This window comes from Antechinus flavipes, chromosome 4, assembly GCF_016432865.1.
Source record: "Antechinus flavipes isolate AdamAnt ecotype Samford, QLD, Australia chromosome 4, AdamAnt_v2, whole genome shotgun sequence".
NCBI lineage: Eukaryota > Metazoa > Chordata > Mammalia > Dasyuromorphia > Dasyuridae > Antechinus > Antechinus flavipes.
Window position 1 is genome coordinate 189,085,405 of NC_067401.1, and position 15,193 is coordinate 189,100,597.

General features: G+C 36.5%; 1 protein-coding gene across 2 annotated transcripts in view; it reads right to left on the minus strand.

The window, feature by feature from the left end:
- The window catches only part of TRIM26 (tripartite motif containing 26), a 46,643-nt gene extending 37,178 nt beyond the window's left edge, over positions 1-9,465 (minus strand). For both annotated transcript variants that reach the window (XM_051996110.1, XM_051996109.1), the window contains exon 1: positions 9,353-9,465. The gene's annotated coding sequence lies outside the window, so the exon portion shown is untranslated. The remainder of the gene's footprint in view (positions 1-9,352) is intronic.
- Between the last annotated feature and the right edge of the window lie 5,728 nt (positions 9,466-15,193).

Consider the following 15,193-nt stretch of genomic DNA (forward strand, 5'->3'; position numbering starts at 1 on the left):
GGAAAATTTATTAAAGAAAAATCTTAAGGAACCATTTTAACATTTCTGGCCAGAAGCAGGTCCCACTCCTTTTCGGGAAGAGAGAACCCTGAGTACAGAAATGGGAGAACCTTTATACTTGCTCGTATGACGCAGCTCCTTCCTTCAGCATCAATAGACATTAACAGGGAATATCATATGTTTAAAAAATTATGGAAATTACTGAGCCAAATGATCTTTAAAGTCCCTCACAACTCTATTTCAAGAATATCACAACCTCCTTAAATCAGACTTGATTTAGACTATATAAACTATTGAAATAGACTATATACCCAAAGAGATACTAAAGAAGGGAAAGGGACCTGTATGTGCCAAAATGTTTGTGGCAGCCCTGTTTGTAGTGGCTAGAAACTGGAAATTGAATGGATGCCCATCAATTGGAGAATGGTTGAGTAAATTGTGGTATATGAATGTTATGGAATATTATTGTTCTGTAAGAAATGACCAACAAGATGAATGCAGAGAGGCTTGGAGAAACTTACATGAACTGACGCTAAGTGAAATGAGCAGAACCAGGAGATCATTATATACCTCAACAACAATACTGTTTGAGGATGTATTCTGATGGAAGTGGATTTCTTCGACAAAGAGATCTAACTCAGTTTCAATTGATCAAGGATGGACAGAAGCAGCTACACCCAAAGAAAGAACACTGGGAAATGAATGTACTGTTTGCATTTTTGTTTTTCTTCCCGGGTTATTTTTACCTTCTGAATCCAATTCTTCCTGTGCAACAAGAGAACTGTTCAGTTCTGCAAACATATATTGTACCTAGGATATATTGTGCCATATTTAACATGTATAGGACTGCTTGCCATCTGGGGGAGGGGGTGGAGGGAGGGAGGAAAAAAGTCAGAACAGAAGTGAGTGCAAGGGATAATGTTGTAAAAAATTCCCCAGGCATGGGTTCTGTCAATAAAAAGTTATAATTATGAAAAAAAAAAAAAAAGAAATAGACTATATATTTTTTGCTTTTGCTTTGTTTCCTTTTTTTTCAAGTAATATTCACTCCCCCCCCAACCTCCCTACCCCCGCTAGAATGAAAAAATAAATAAAAATTTAATTTAATAACTATCTATAGTTAAGAAAAACAAATTCCTACCTGAGCAATGTGAAAATGTCATGTCCCATTCTCAATCTTAAATCAGTCCTTTATTTAGCAGTCTTTTTCATTATTAGTAGATTTTCAAAGTTGTTTTTCTTTACAATGTTGTTATTGTATAAATTGTTCTCCTGGTCCTGCTCACTTCACTCACTTCATACGAGATTTTCCAAGTTTCTCTGAAACTATCCCTTTTATCATTCCTTACAGTGCAATGATATTCTATTACATTCATATAACTTAAATTGTTCAGGTATTACACAATTGATGAGCAACAGCTCAGTTTTCATTTCTTTGCCAAAAATATAGTTTTTATTGGATCACAATAAAACTATGGGATAATGACTATGTATAATGTTATTTCCATTTTATAGATGGGGAACCTATGGTCTCAGAAAGGTTATGATTTGCTTGGTACCAGCAATATAAATATTGGAGGCAAGATTTGAATCTAATTCTTTCCTATTCCAAGTTTATGTTCTTTCTCCTATATCATGCTATCCCTCGATTATTTTATTCCCTAAAAAATAGAGGAAGGGATTAATTCTCCACAGCACCTAGTACTTCAGTTTATTCATCTGTAAAATGGAGTCAATAATACTTACACCTTACTGTGATTTTTAAAAAGTTCTTTGTAATCTGTTGTCTTTCCTACTTTTCTTCTTTCTCTTTGTCATTTTTCCAGTTAGGTATTGGGAATTGAGTACCTGCTCCTTGTTTCAGGCCTCTTCATACTGGGATAAGGACATGGGGCCTGAATTAAATATAAGTACAAACTGTAAAGTGTGCAATGCCAGTTTTTTATTTATCCAACTATTTAAAGAAAACTTCCTAACATCCAACCCCTGGCCCTCTGTTTTGGAGAGACATAGAAACTGACTCCATTCAAGGACTCTATAAGGTCTTTTTTCATTTTAAGAAGCATGAATTCCCAGCTTCTACCCCCATGCTCTGGAGTAGCTAAATAGTGTGATAGAGTAGCAAAGTGAGTGCAGGATTGAGTTCAAATATTGGGCCTCAGCCATGTAAACTTGGGCAAGTCACTTAACTTTTATCTGATTAAGCTTTTTCATCTAAAAAATGGAGATAATAATAGCAATTACCTCTCAGGCTTATTATGAAGATAAAATGAAATATTTGTAAAGCACTTTGCAAACCTTAACACACTATAAAAATGCCAACTGAATGAAATGAAAAGAACCAGGAGATAATTGTACACATTAATAGTAACACTGTGTTGTATACTTATATTGTATTTAATTTATACTTTAACATATTTAACATGTATTGGTCAACCTGCGGGGGTGGAGGGTGAGGGGGAAGAGAATGAGGAGAAGGAAGGGAAAAATTGGAACAAAAGGTTTGGCAATTGTCAAGGCTGTAAAATTACCCATGCATATAACTTGTAAATAAAAAGCTATTAAAAAATAATAATAATAATAATAATAATGTATGATAACAACTATGACAGACTTAGCTCTTTTTAACAATACAGTGATTCACGACAATTCCAACAGATTAGGATGGAAAAAGCCATTCACATCCAGAGAAAGAATTATGAAGACTGAAGGCAGATTGAGGCTTATACTATTTTCATTTTGTTTTTTGTTTTTTCTTTTTCATAGTTCTTCCCTTTCACTCTGATTTTTCTTTTACAACATGAATGATATGGAGATATATTTAAAATAATTATACATTATAATGTATATCAGATCATTTGCTGTGTTGAAGAAAGGAAGGGAAGGAGAAAGAAAAATTTAGAACTCAAAATCTTATAAAAATTTATGTTGAAAACTATCTTTATATGTAATTGGAGAAAAATAAAATATTACTAAGTGAAAAAAAATACCAGCTAATTATTATCATTGAGGCAAAAAATCCTTTCTCCCTTCCTTTCATCCCTTTTTACTTCAGAACTCCATATCTATCCTTCTTTGACTGCCTATTTTATCATGCCCTGGAACCCTTGGTCTACTATTTCCTCCAATTACATGTTGAAACAACTTTTAATTTTTTTTTTAAATTCTGAGTTAAATTCTATCCTTCCTTCTTTCCCCTCCCTCTTCTCTGAAATGGTAACTAATCTGTTATAGATTATACATGTGCAATCATGTAAAACATTTCAATAGTAGTCATTTTTTATAAGATGAAAGAAGGAAGAGGGGAGAGAAAGAGAGAAGGGAGAGAGAGGAAGGAAGGAAAGAAGGGAAGGTAGGAAGAGATCAAGGGAATGAGAGAGGGAGGGAGGAAAAGAAAAAGAGAGAGAAAGGGAGAAGGAGGAAGAAAGGAAGGAAAAATAGTTTGCTTCAGTCTATATTCAGACAAATATTCTTTCTCTGGAGGAAGATAGCCATTTTTCATCAGGATTCCTATAGAATTGTCTTGGATCACTGTGTTTCTATTAAGTCTCTTTCATAAAATACCTTCTCATATCATATTTTTTCCATTCTTGTAATGATTCTTTCAGGAGTAGGTACTCCCTTCATCTCCCTCCAACACTCTAAGCCACCAGTGGGCATACTTTTTGCTCTTCATTCTCATTTTCATACTGCCTTTTCTCACCTTCACTTAGCAACTCTTCTTCTTTTGACATTTACTAATCCATGTCATGAATACAAATACTTGTCATTCATCCACCAGATTCCAAGACATCCTCCTTTGTTTTCAACTGTTTTTCTCCATTCTCCCTTCTTCACACTTGGGGCACTCATATTCATGTCAAAGTCCACTTGAACATCCTGGCTTTTGAGTTGATCAACTTACTCAGTTCGCCATCATTCCACCTCAGTTACCTATAAAAATGGTCATTTCTTCCAATTTCACCATCACATTCTAACTGCTATACCTACCTACCAAAATGGAATTCTAATAGGACATACTTGGAGCCAGGAAGATGAGTTTCAAATTTAGCCTCAATCATTTACTAACCATAATGTTCTTAGGACATATAACCTTTTATGTTCCTCAGTTTCCTCATCTGTCAAATGAAAGGGAGGCTGGATTCAATGGTTTCTGAAGTCTCTTCTAGCATGAAATCTATGATTTTGTCTTTCCTACTTTGCTACACTCTTCTCACTTTGCCTCAAAGTACCTAAGCTTAGACTTTGTCCTTATCATTCATAACTTTCTTAACATAACCTCCCATGACTCTATGCCATGGAGTCATCCTTGATTTTTCCTTCTCCCTCACTGGCCACATCTTGTCAAGTCTATGTTCCCAGAATCTATCAACTTTAATCACTTTTGCTTCACTTACATGGCAACTATTCTGGTTCAGGTCTCATCTTTCACCTGAACTACTCAATCTTCTGATTGATTGATCTCCTTATATAATGGGGTTCTCCTCTCCAATTCACACTTCACATAGCTGCCAAATCAAGTTCCTAAGACACAGGTCTAATCATGTTGCTTCCCCTTCCTCCCTCCCCCATTCAAAAATCCTAAGTAGTACCCTATTGCCTCTATTACAAAAAACAAACTTCTCATCTAGCATTTAAAGCCCAGTACATTCTGACTCCAGCCTGTTTTTCCTATTATTTCCTGTACATACAGTATGTTACAACCAAACTGTACTCTTAAGTTGTTCCTCAAACTCAAAATAGTATCCTGTCTGTATCTTTATACAATCATTGGAATGTATATTCTTCTCAACTCACCATGACTTCTTAGAATTTCTAACATTCTTCAAGAATCAGCTTAGGTTGGTGCAGCTAGGTGTAGAAGTGGATAGAGCACCAGCCCTGAAGTCAGGAAGTTCTTAGTCCAAATCTGACCTCAGACACTAAACAATTACTAGCTGAGTGACTCTGAGGAAATACTTTCCCGATCCTATTAGGGATTAGTGTTTTCTCCCTATTAAAATGGCCTTGTATTTATTTTTCTTTGTACATATTATATCTAAAAAATAGAATGTAATCTGATCAGGAATTGTTTCATTTCTATGAATCCCCAAGGTCTGCCTCAAACAAAGCTTTGTATACAACAGGCACTTCACAAATATTATCTAAATGCAATTTCTTCCCCAACTTCACAGGAAATAAGAAGAACTAAAATCTGGTCAAATAAGTTGATCTAGGGCAGGTCACTTAGCCTCTTGGCCTCAATTTTCCTTACCTATAAAATATGATCTATAAAATTAAATCATATTACCTCTACAGGCCCTTTGACAGCATCTGTTCTATGATTTTTAACTCTCTATAAGCCTTCACTCACAGAAATTCCCAATGGAAAAAAGATAATTAGTGGTTATATTTCTTGCATTCTTCCCAATCTGGTTAATGATCACAAATCTGAGAGAAGTCAAAAAGTAATTTCTAATCAGAAGAAAAACAAATCAAGGCAGTAGAGTAAAAAGCATCCTAAATTTGGGGATTCAAAGACCTGGTTTGACACTTTACTGACACTCGGCTATGTCACTGTGGATACAACCAACCTCATTTTTCTCAACCTGTAACTTGGGGATAATAATGATGAGGTTTGGTTCCCCTCAATTCCCGGTCAGGGAACTAAATGATGAGTTCGGCTCCCCTCGATTCCTGGTCAAAGAGCCAAATGATGAGGTTCAGCTCCCCTCGATTCCTGGTCAGGGAGCCAAATGATGAAGTTTGATGCAGGGCAGGGAATCGTGGGAGCCCCCTTCTGGCAGTGCAGGTCCTTCATAAATTACGAACCCAAAAAGTAAAACTGGCAAAAGAAGCTTATTATTAAAGATCTAGCAGAGAAATCTAGACAGAGAGGTGAATAAGGTCTTGTTAGGGAAATAGGTGAGAAAAATAAAGTAAACGCTGAAAGAGAATGTCTTTCAGCAGGCAGAGTTCCCCATAAGTAGCAATGCAAGGGAGGTTCCTTGGCCTGGCATGATTCCTGCTTTGAGGTCCTCTGCTGCCAAGGATTGAGCCCAGCTTCCCCCTTTTATAAATGAAACCTTGGCTAGAAGCTGGGGGCAGCTTTTGGTGGGGCTGGGAGCAGTTTGAGCTAGAATCAGAATAGAAAATCTTGGAATGAATGTCTTTGGGCTAATTTCCGACTCAATAGAGTTGGATAGAAATTTCTATCTTCAGCTTGGTCTAAGTAGGAGTGGTCCTGGACTCAACTAGTTCCACGCAGATAACAGAATAAAAGCACTTTATCTTGATTCCCTTGGGTGGGTCTCTCAGGGGACAGCTTAGCATTCTCCCCAAAGTCAGAGAGAGAGAGAGAGAGAGAGAGAGAGAGAGAATTTCGGGGCTCCCTTCGTCAATAATACTTATAGAATCTCCTTCATAGGGCAGTTTTTAAGAAAATACTCTATAGGGTTTTTTTATAGCCTAAAAGGCTATAAAATATGAGTTATTGAAACTGGTAAAATGGATTGCAAGCTGTGTGAACCTGAGTAAGTCACTCAACCACTTTTTGCTTCAGGTTTCTCATCTTTTAAAAGGTGATAATAATACTCCTCAGGTTTCTATGACAATAAAAAAAAAATCGATAAAACTTTTTAAACCTTAAAGCTATATATTATGATGATAATGATTATTAATATTTTATGGATTGTGATTTTATTATATATAAATATAAATCCTGAAGAAAGGACTCCTCAACATCTATTATCTCACCAGATTTCTATAACAATAAATTACTATAGTGTTTGTAGCTAAAGTGTTCCTTTACTGGGAATCCATAAACTTTTATATTTGTTCAACTTCTAATATTTACTTGTGCAAGATATTAAAGCTCTCCAAGACTTAGATTTTTTTCCATGTGTCAAACAGAAGGAAAAAAACCATACCCTATATATTGTTTTAGGCTCTCATCAGGATAAAATTAACAAATTGAGAAGCATTATCGTATCAATAAAAATAATAAGTCAACATTTATCACAAAGTTGGAGTTATAAAATGAAAATCCAGGTCTCTTTACACATCATGACTTCACTATTAGCACAAGGGTGCTGCTGGTGCTAGCTGGACTCCATCATGAATGGAAACAAATCTTAACTGATTAATTAACATGAGAAATCAGAAAAACAATTTAAAACTTCCTCCTCTTTAGGGAAGTAGGGGGTCTCTTTTCACCTCCCAGATTATAGAATAAGATTCAGATTGGTTACCCGATCAATTTTAATTAAATTTCATTTGCTTAAATTCAAAAATGGAGTAAATAAACTAAATATATAAGTTACTCAGAATCTGAGTTACAAAAACAAAACACATTTCAATCACCCTCCCTCTCAGCGCTAAAGCTAAACAGAATCACCATTTGTAAACTGCTCTCTAGTGCCCTCTCATCCTTCCCCTTCTCAGTCCTCCCTTCCCTTCTTCTCTCCCTTCCCCCATTGCTGAGCCCAGCTACCTCTTACCTAATCACTTTTGTCTGCTTAGTGCAGTGGAGAGAATGTTGATTTGGAGCTGGAAGAATAGGATTCAAATAGGCTATCTAAATTCCCTGGGCTGTGGTTTCCTAATTTGGAAAACTGGGTTAAATTGTATTATTTGTAAAATCCCCTCCAGCTTCAAATTCTATGAATTTATCTCCCTTTCTTAGGCTCCTCCTTCAATTTGCACCCCCATCTCTATTTTACCCGAAGACACCAAAGGTTCTTCCCTTATTAGCCAGCTTTAGTTCAAATTCCTGTGGCCTTGAAAAGTCTGGACACCCTGATGCAACTAGATCAGCAAATTCTAGTTTAACCTGGACACCACCCAAGTTCATTTTCCACTTTCCAAAACCAACTTCTTTCCATTCTTTTTTTCCCTTATGTGATACTGAGTTACACCCAAAATCAAATGCAGACAATGTGATGACAGGGCCTTAAACTGGACAGCATAGGACCAAGGTGTTCTTTCAGATGCTATCACTCCCATTTGGTAGGATCAACAAAAATAATTTCTCTGGGCCTCAATTTCTATATCTATGAAATGAGAATTTTATCTATCTTGTTCAACTTATAGGATTTTTTGTAGGAATCAAATGACAACAATTATGAGGGAAAATGCTCTAAAACTAAAATGCACCTGACAGATTCAAAGCATTAATAATAATGAGGAAAAGGAAAGGGAGGAGGGGAAGAGGAAGGACAAAGGGGCAGAAAGGAATGGAGAATTCATCTTTTTTGTTGTTGTTTTTTTTAACGCATACAAATTCACATACTGTTGCCTTAACAGGGTTTACAGTGTGTGGAGTGCAAAAAATGCTAGTCTCAGAATCAGAAGACCTGAGCTCAAGGCCCAGATCAGGGACACCCTCAGTATATGACTCTGGGCTCACATCATCTCTAAGTGCCTCAACTTCCTCCTCTTCAGGAGTGTATGAGGTTGTTACATCTCTTAAAGTAGTGCATTTCAAACCGTAAAATGCCTTATAAATCAACTGTAGTAGTACAGTGTCTCAGTACTGACACAGAATTGTCAAAACAATGTTTACCACCCCTTTTGGTTTCCTCATGGAGAGTAATTTCTATATTCTTTGAGAGAGGGATGGGAAAAAAGCATAGTGAATATTTATGGAAAAATAATTGACATGAAGGAGGAAGTCATTACTAATCTCATAAAATCTTTTCCTATTTAATAGCATTTTACCACTTACAAAGGCCTCAATTTTGTTCTTCAGGACAACCCTGTGAGGGCAGGAGGCAGGGCAGATATTATCCCCACTTTACTTGCAGCACCACAAAGGGGTAAAATTACTTGACCAGGTTCACAAAACAAATATATGGCACAATCAAGGCTCAAATCAAAGTCTCCTGACTCCTTTCCATTACAATACATCTACCTTCCAGAACGGTGCCTATATCAAAGATCAGCAATCCTATGGTTCTTTATGAGTAGCCAAACCAGGTCATTTTGAAAAACAAAAATAATGCACTTTGGGAAAAGGATGATCCAAGCAATCAGACCTCCCCACAATCTCCCTTATAACTCCATGCTCTGACGCTTCTAAGAAACATACTGTAAAAGCAAGTCGCTGGGCAACAAGGGATAGCTACATCCCCACCTGGAAAAGCAGAGGTTAAAAGAAAAGGGAGAAAGCCAGAGAGCTGCCAGAGCTCTAACCCTTCATCAGGAATCCATACGTAATACAGGCAGCCCAACCCCGCCACCGATGCCCGCATTTGGCTCTTCCAGATCTTGGCATTGGGGGTGGGGGATGTGGGGGTGAGGAGGGGAGACGGGCAGTGGTGGGGGAGACTGGAAGAGAATTATGAAAGCTCTAACCTTGACGGCCTCTACTCACCAGCTCCGAGCACAAGATCACGGCTAGGTGTGTGGGAAGGGAGGGGGGCGGGGGAAAGGAAACGACGGTTCGGACCCAGACCTTTCCAGCTGTGGCTCCTATCTTCCAGGAACAGAAAGCTCACAAGAGTCTCCACCCACCAGACGCTGCACTCCAGCCAGCCCGGAGCTCAGATTTTCTTTTTTAACAAGGCCATCCCCAGGATTGGCTGTGACTAGGTAATATCTTCCAATCACATTTTGAAATTTCTTGAAGTCACCGGTTACTGGGTAGGAAACCGAGGACAGCTTTGGTAGGAAAAGAAAACGGAAATTGGCTCCCTTGGGTATTGGATTGGAAGGAGGTTGCTGTTCCCCTAAGGCCAGTTTTTGAAGCTGAAAGGTCTTCTCACTTTTCAATTTGTCTCTAGAAGGACGTGACCGTTTTGACAGCCCTTAGGGGCTTGGAAAAAACCATCCCAAGGACAAGAAAAAAGAACTTTTTTCTGATTCATATTTCAATATCTCAGAGATACTTTTCAGTTCCCTCCTTCTGCAGACTGTAAAAGAGAGGGACTTAGAGGCCAATCCCTGCACCCGGCTGGACAGACATCTAAACCCAGATGGACATGGGAAGGGCCACAGGTCCATATAACTCGTGTCAATGATAATTAACCTTAATATAACACTTGCAGAATGTTTTCATTGAAACAACTGTTTGATACTAATAATAACATTAGCTTTAAAATGACCAGCAGGATGAACTGATGCTGAGCAAAATGATCAGAACCAGGAGATCATTATATACCTCAACAACAATACTATATGACGGTCAATTCTGATGGAAGTGGATTTCTTCGACAAAGAGAAGATCTAATTCAGTTCCAATTGATCAATGATGGACAGAAGCAGCTACACCCAGAGAAGGAACACTGGGAAATGAATGTGGACTATTTGCATTTTTGTTTTTCTTCTCAGTGGAGGTGAAGCGGTTGTGGTCCCTTTAAGAAATTGATTTGTGATCCTTTCAAATTGATTTGTGATTCAGATGATTCCCAGCCTCCCCCCTCCCCCGCTGATGCATTATCAATTCAGGAAGTTAGGACCTTTGATTCACAAATCCTGGTCAAAAGCATCCCTTCTGAATTCCAGTAGGAGATCTGGGCTTGTCCCAGCCCCCACCGGATCTGAGCCAACTTGGGTCTCCACCCATGGGCCCCTTTAGCTAAATCTCTTATTATAAGAAGAGCCAAGCAGGAGTCCTCTCTTGGCAGAGGCTCTAAACATGCCAGTTATGCCATGGTTGGCATCCCAAGGACCCTTTGCCCACTGTTTCCAGTGCCCTCTTCTTTTTACTTAATACCTTTTATTAACTAGACTCTAACCTTACTTCCAATCCCCATAATAGACCTCTTTTATCAATCTAGGTTTTGGGGTCTGTAAATTCCTTTACAGGGGACTCTTGCACCGCCAGAAGGGAATCCCAGAACTCCCTATCCTTGCACAGCTACTAGACCTCATTTAGACCTTATTTACCAGAAATCCTAATTCCAACCCAACCCAATTCTAACCAAATCTACACCTCATCAGAGGGAGGGAAAGAAAAAGTCAGAACAGAAGTGAGTACAAGGGATAATGTTGTAAAAAATAAAAATTATGTATTGTTCTGTCAATAAAAAGTTATAATAAAAAAAAAAGCTTTATTTAGCTAACATTTATAAAATGCCTACTATGTGTTAGGCACTGTTTGGAAGACTTTAACAATAATAGCTACAGAGCTTACTGTGTCCTAGGAGCTTTACAATTATCACTTCATTTGAGTGTCAAAACAAAAAACTGAGGCACAGAGATATGAAGTGACTTCCTCAGCATCACACATCCAGTAAGCATCAAAGTGGAAATTTGAAGCCAGGTCTCTTGGAGAAAGAATCTCAAAAGGTTTTGTTGGTCACATAAAGGTTCAAGAGCCCTGACATTATGGTGGGAAAGCAGCCCCTGTAATATAGGCTGATTAAGTGTAGTCTATAACTTGTTTTTATCAGCAAGCCTAAGAAATGCTTATATTAGCCTAGAGTAATGTCTATTAAAAAAATACTCTAGCTGTGATCCCCAGGAAATTAAGTTCAAAGATAAAAGTAACCTTGAAGGCATTATTTAGTTGAGTATGACCCTGACATATAGAAGAAGAAAAAAAGCTTGGTATTTAAAGCAAAATTCTTCTGCAAATGAAAAGCTTGTTTTAGCCAATGCTCCAGAAAGAACAGGAAGAGAACATGTTGTCCACTCTAGAATAAAAAAGATTTGGAAGATTTGGGGGTTTTATGTTTCTTCCCTCTACTAAAAGGAAAAAAAAAAAAGTTATGAATAGAAAGAGTGAGCCCATTCTTCTCATTAGCACTCCAGTTAAGCAGTCCAGCTGAATCCAAAAGCTGGAAAGAGAAAGAAGCTTTACAATTTCATACATCAAAGATCATTGCCTAGCAACGGCCAGCAAAAAACTCAAGTATAGTGGAGAAACATTCAGTAAATAAAAGCATCTGGACAAAAAAATATACATTTAGCAGAAATCATATGATATAGGGAGAATGAGCAGCCCCAACAGTAATGGAACATCAGAAGACTGACAAGAGCTACAGTGTTGGAGATGTGAATTATCCCCCCACCACCACCATTTGTCCTAGCTATGTGTGCTCTCTATGTGTCCTTTCATCTGTGACAAGTCACTCTAAAAGTATACTTTTTACATGGGCCCAGACCAAACTGATTCCCTATGTTTGTGTGTTTTCATAAAATGTCTTTCATCATAGCTAGAGGACTTCTCATGATTTAAGAAAATTGAGAATGCTCTTGTGATGATATAGATTTTTTTGGCAGATGTTAAAGGAAAAAAGAAAAAAGAACCTATTTTCACTTAATTACCTGAACAAAGAATTCTATTCTAAACACTTTATGAAATCTTTGGAAAGTATTTGAAAATTAATTTCTAGGCCTTTCACTGAAGATAAAGAAATAATGCATTAAGTCAAAACCCTTTTAATCAAAGAGGGAGTATCTAAAAACAGATTGTCATTACAGACTCTAAAGGATTCAAAGTCCATCAATTGGGAAATAACTAAACAAACAATAGTAGATAAATATAGTGTCATAAGGCACAATATCTATAAAAAATTCATAAAAGCTTTGGAAGAGATACAAACAAATGCAGAGTAAACAAACCAGGAAAACTCTACATGACCACACCAATGTAAATAAAAAGAAAAACAAGAAAAACCTGAATACTAATCAATTATAGTGAACAAACTTGGTCCAGAGAAGAGATGAGAAAATGTATTTCCCTCCCTTTCTTACAGAAGGAGAATGATAGCTGTGAAAAATTACATATACAATAAGATTTAATCATAGGACCACAGTCCTAGAATTGTGACAAGATTAAAACTAATATTGGCTTTGGGTTTTATTGTACAGATTTCTACTGTATATATTGGTTCTACAATATAATTGAGTTTACACTATATTGATTTTTATAATTGAATTTGCATCTGCCTAAAGCCACTTTTCCATATCCTTGAGATGAGCTCAGGAATTTAACTTTCTCTCTGAATTAGCTTAAAGTTAGTTTAAAAGAAGTTTCAATAACTTTCTCACAGCAGTACTCCCTGAGATATTTCCTAAATTTGTTTGTTTGTTAAGCCCTACAAATCAACTTGTTAGCATGTCTTCTCTCTTTGCCTATCTGTGTATTTGGGGGGAGTTTTTAATCTCTTCTAAGATGACAGTAAGCTGAGAAACTGTGATCTCCTAGAGCAAAGAATACAAGATACAATTGGTTTCCATAAAAGAATTAACATTCCTTATTAGAAAGGGACTTGATTAGTCTCATTTGAATGCCAGCCTTACCTTTCTTAATATCAATCATAATGTTTCTGCCCTGACCCTACAATCTATCACCTTTTCTCCATAGCTATCAAGACCCCGGTTTTATTGTGTGTCAATAAAGAGGGTTCTTTCCTTCTCTTGAGGTTGCTGGCTTTGCTGACATTGCCAATCTGACACTATATGTTTCTGTATCAATAATCTGATCTTGCTGGGAGTCTGTATTCAACTTTCTCAAAACAGCCAGAAATCCTTAGAGGTCATCTAATACAAGCTTCCTACATTATGGGTCATGACCCCATATGTGAGTCATGAAAAATTTGATAATAATGAAAGACTTAACACACAACAACCAAAAATTAATTAAAAATTAAATGTGTAATGAATCTGAGGTATTTCTGGGAGCTCTTGCCCATGTTGCATCATGGATCTTCAATACAACCTTGGTTCTGAACACAGCATGTATACTTTGCACTGCACATGCCATCATGCCAGATAATACTAACAAACTCTCTCAGAAAGACCTTGGCACAGATTTGAGACTATTATATATTGGGAATTGCAGTGTTTTTACTTTATATAGAAAGTATTTTATAGAATAATAGCTTAATTACAGAAAAAAAGACTTTTAATTATTTTCCTATCATCATTCCTCAGCATGTATCAGATCAATACATACTTGGATTGTATTGTGTTAGAATATTTTCTAACAATTTAAAATTCTAGCAATTTAAAAATTGCTGTTATCTCCTCCTTTTACAGAAACGTGTTTGATTGTAGCAAGTAAAGACCATCACTGCTATATGTGTGAATATCAATTTTTAAAATTAAGCACATACAGCAAGAAACTGGATGTTTCTTGGATGCCCATCAGTTATAGAATATTATTGTTATATAAAAAAGATAAGCAGGATGATTTCAGAGAGGCCTGAAGAGACTTACATGAACTGATATTAAATGAAATGATCAGAACCAGGAAATCACTATATATGGCAACAAGATTAATGATGATCAATTCTGATGAATATGGCTATCTTCAACAATTCAGACCAGTTCCAATGATCTTATGATGAAGAGAGCGATCTACACTCAGAAAGAGGACTGTAGGAACTGAGTGTGGTTCACAACATAGCATTTTCAGTCTTTTTGTTATTTGCTTACATTTTATTTTCTTTCTCATTTTTTTGATTTAATTTTTCTTGTGCTGCATAATTGTATAAATACACACACACACACACACACACACACACACACACACATATTGGATTTAAAATAGTTCTACCATGTTTAACATATTGGACTACTTGCCATTTGGGGAGGGAGTGGGGAAGTGGGAAAATTGGAACACAAGGTTTTGTAAGGATTAATGTTAAAGAATTATCCATACATATGTTTTAAAAATAAAAAGCTTTAACAAAAAAAATTTTAAAAGAAAAGAAAAATAAAAAAATAAATTAAGTACATACAAATGTAATTTCATAAACTAAATCTAATTATTTATTTGAGAAATGATTAGCAATATTTATATTTTATTTTTTAGTTATGGATAAGTGACTAATTGTAGTAACTATTTTTAATACACATTGTTTTATGAATCATGTTGGGAGAGAAAAATCAGATCAAAAGGGAAAATCCATGGGAGAGAGAAAAAAAAACTGAAAAAAGAAGTGAACATAGCATGTGTTGATTTACATTCAGTCTCCTTAGATCTTTTTCTGGATGCAGATGGCATTTCCAATCCAAAGTCTTTGGGGATTTCTTCAGATCACTGAAGTGCTGAGAATAACCAAGACCTTCCATAGTTGGTCATCGCACATTCTTGCTGTTATTGTGTATAATATATTCCTTCTGCTTGTTTTGCTCAGCATCAGTTCATGTAAATCTTTCCAATCCTTTCTATAATCAGCTTGTTCATCATTTTTTATAGAACAATAATATTCCATTACCTTCACATGAAGGTGTGATACATTCACAGCTTGTTCAGTCATTC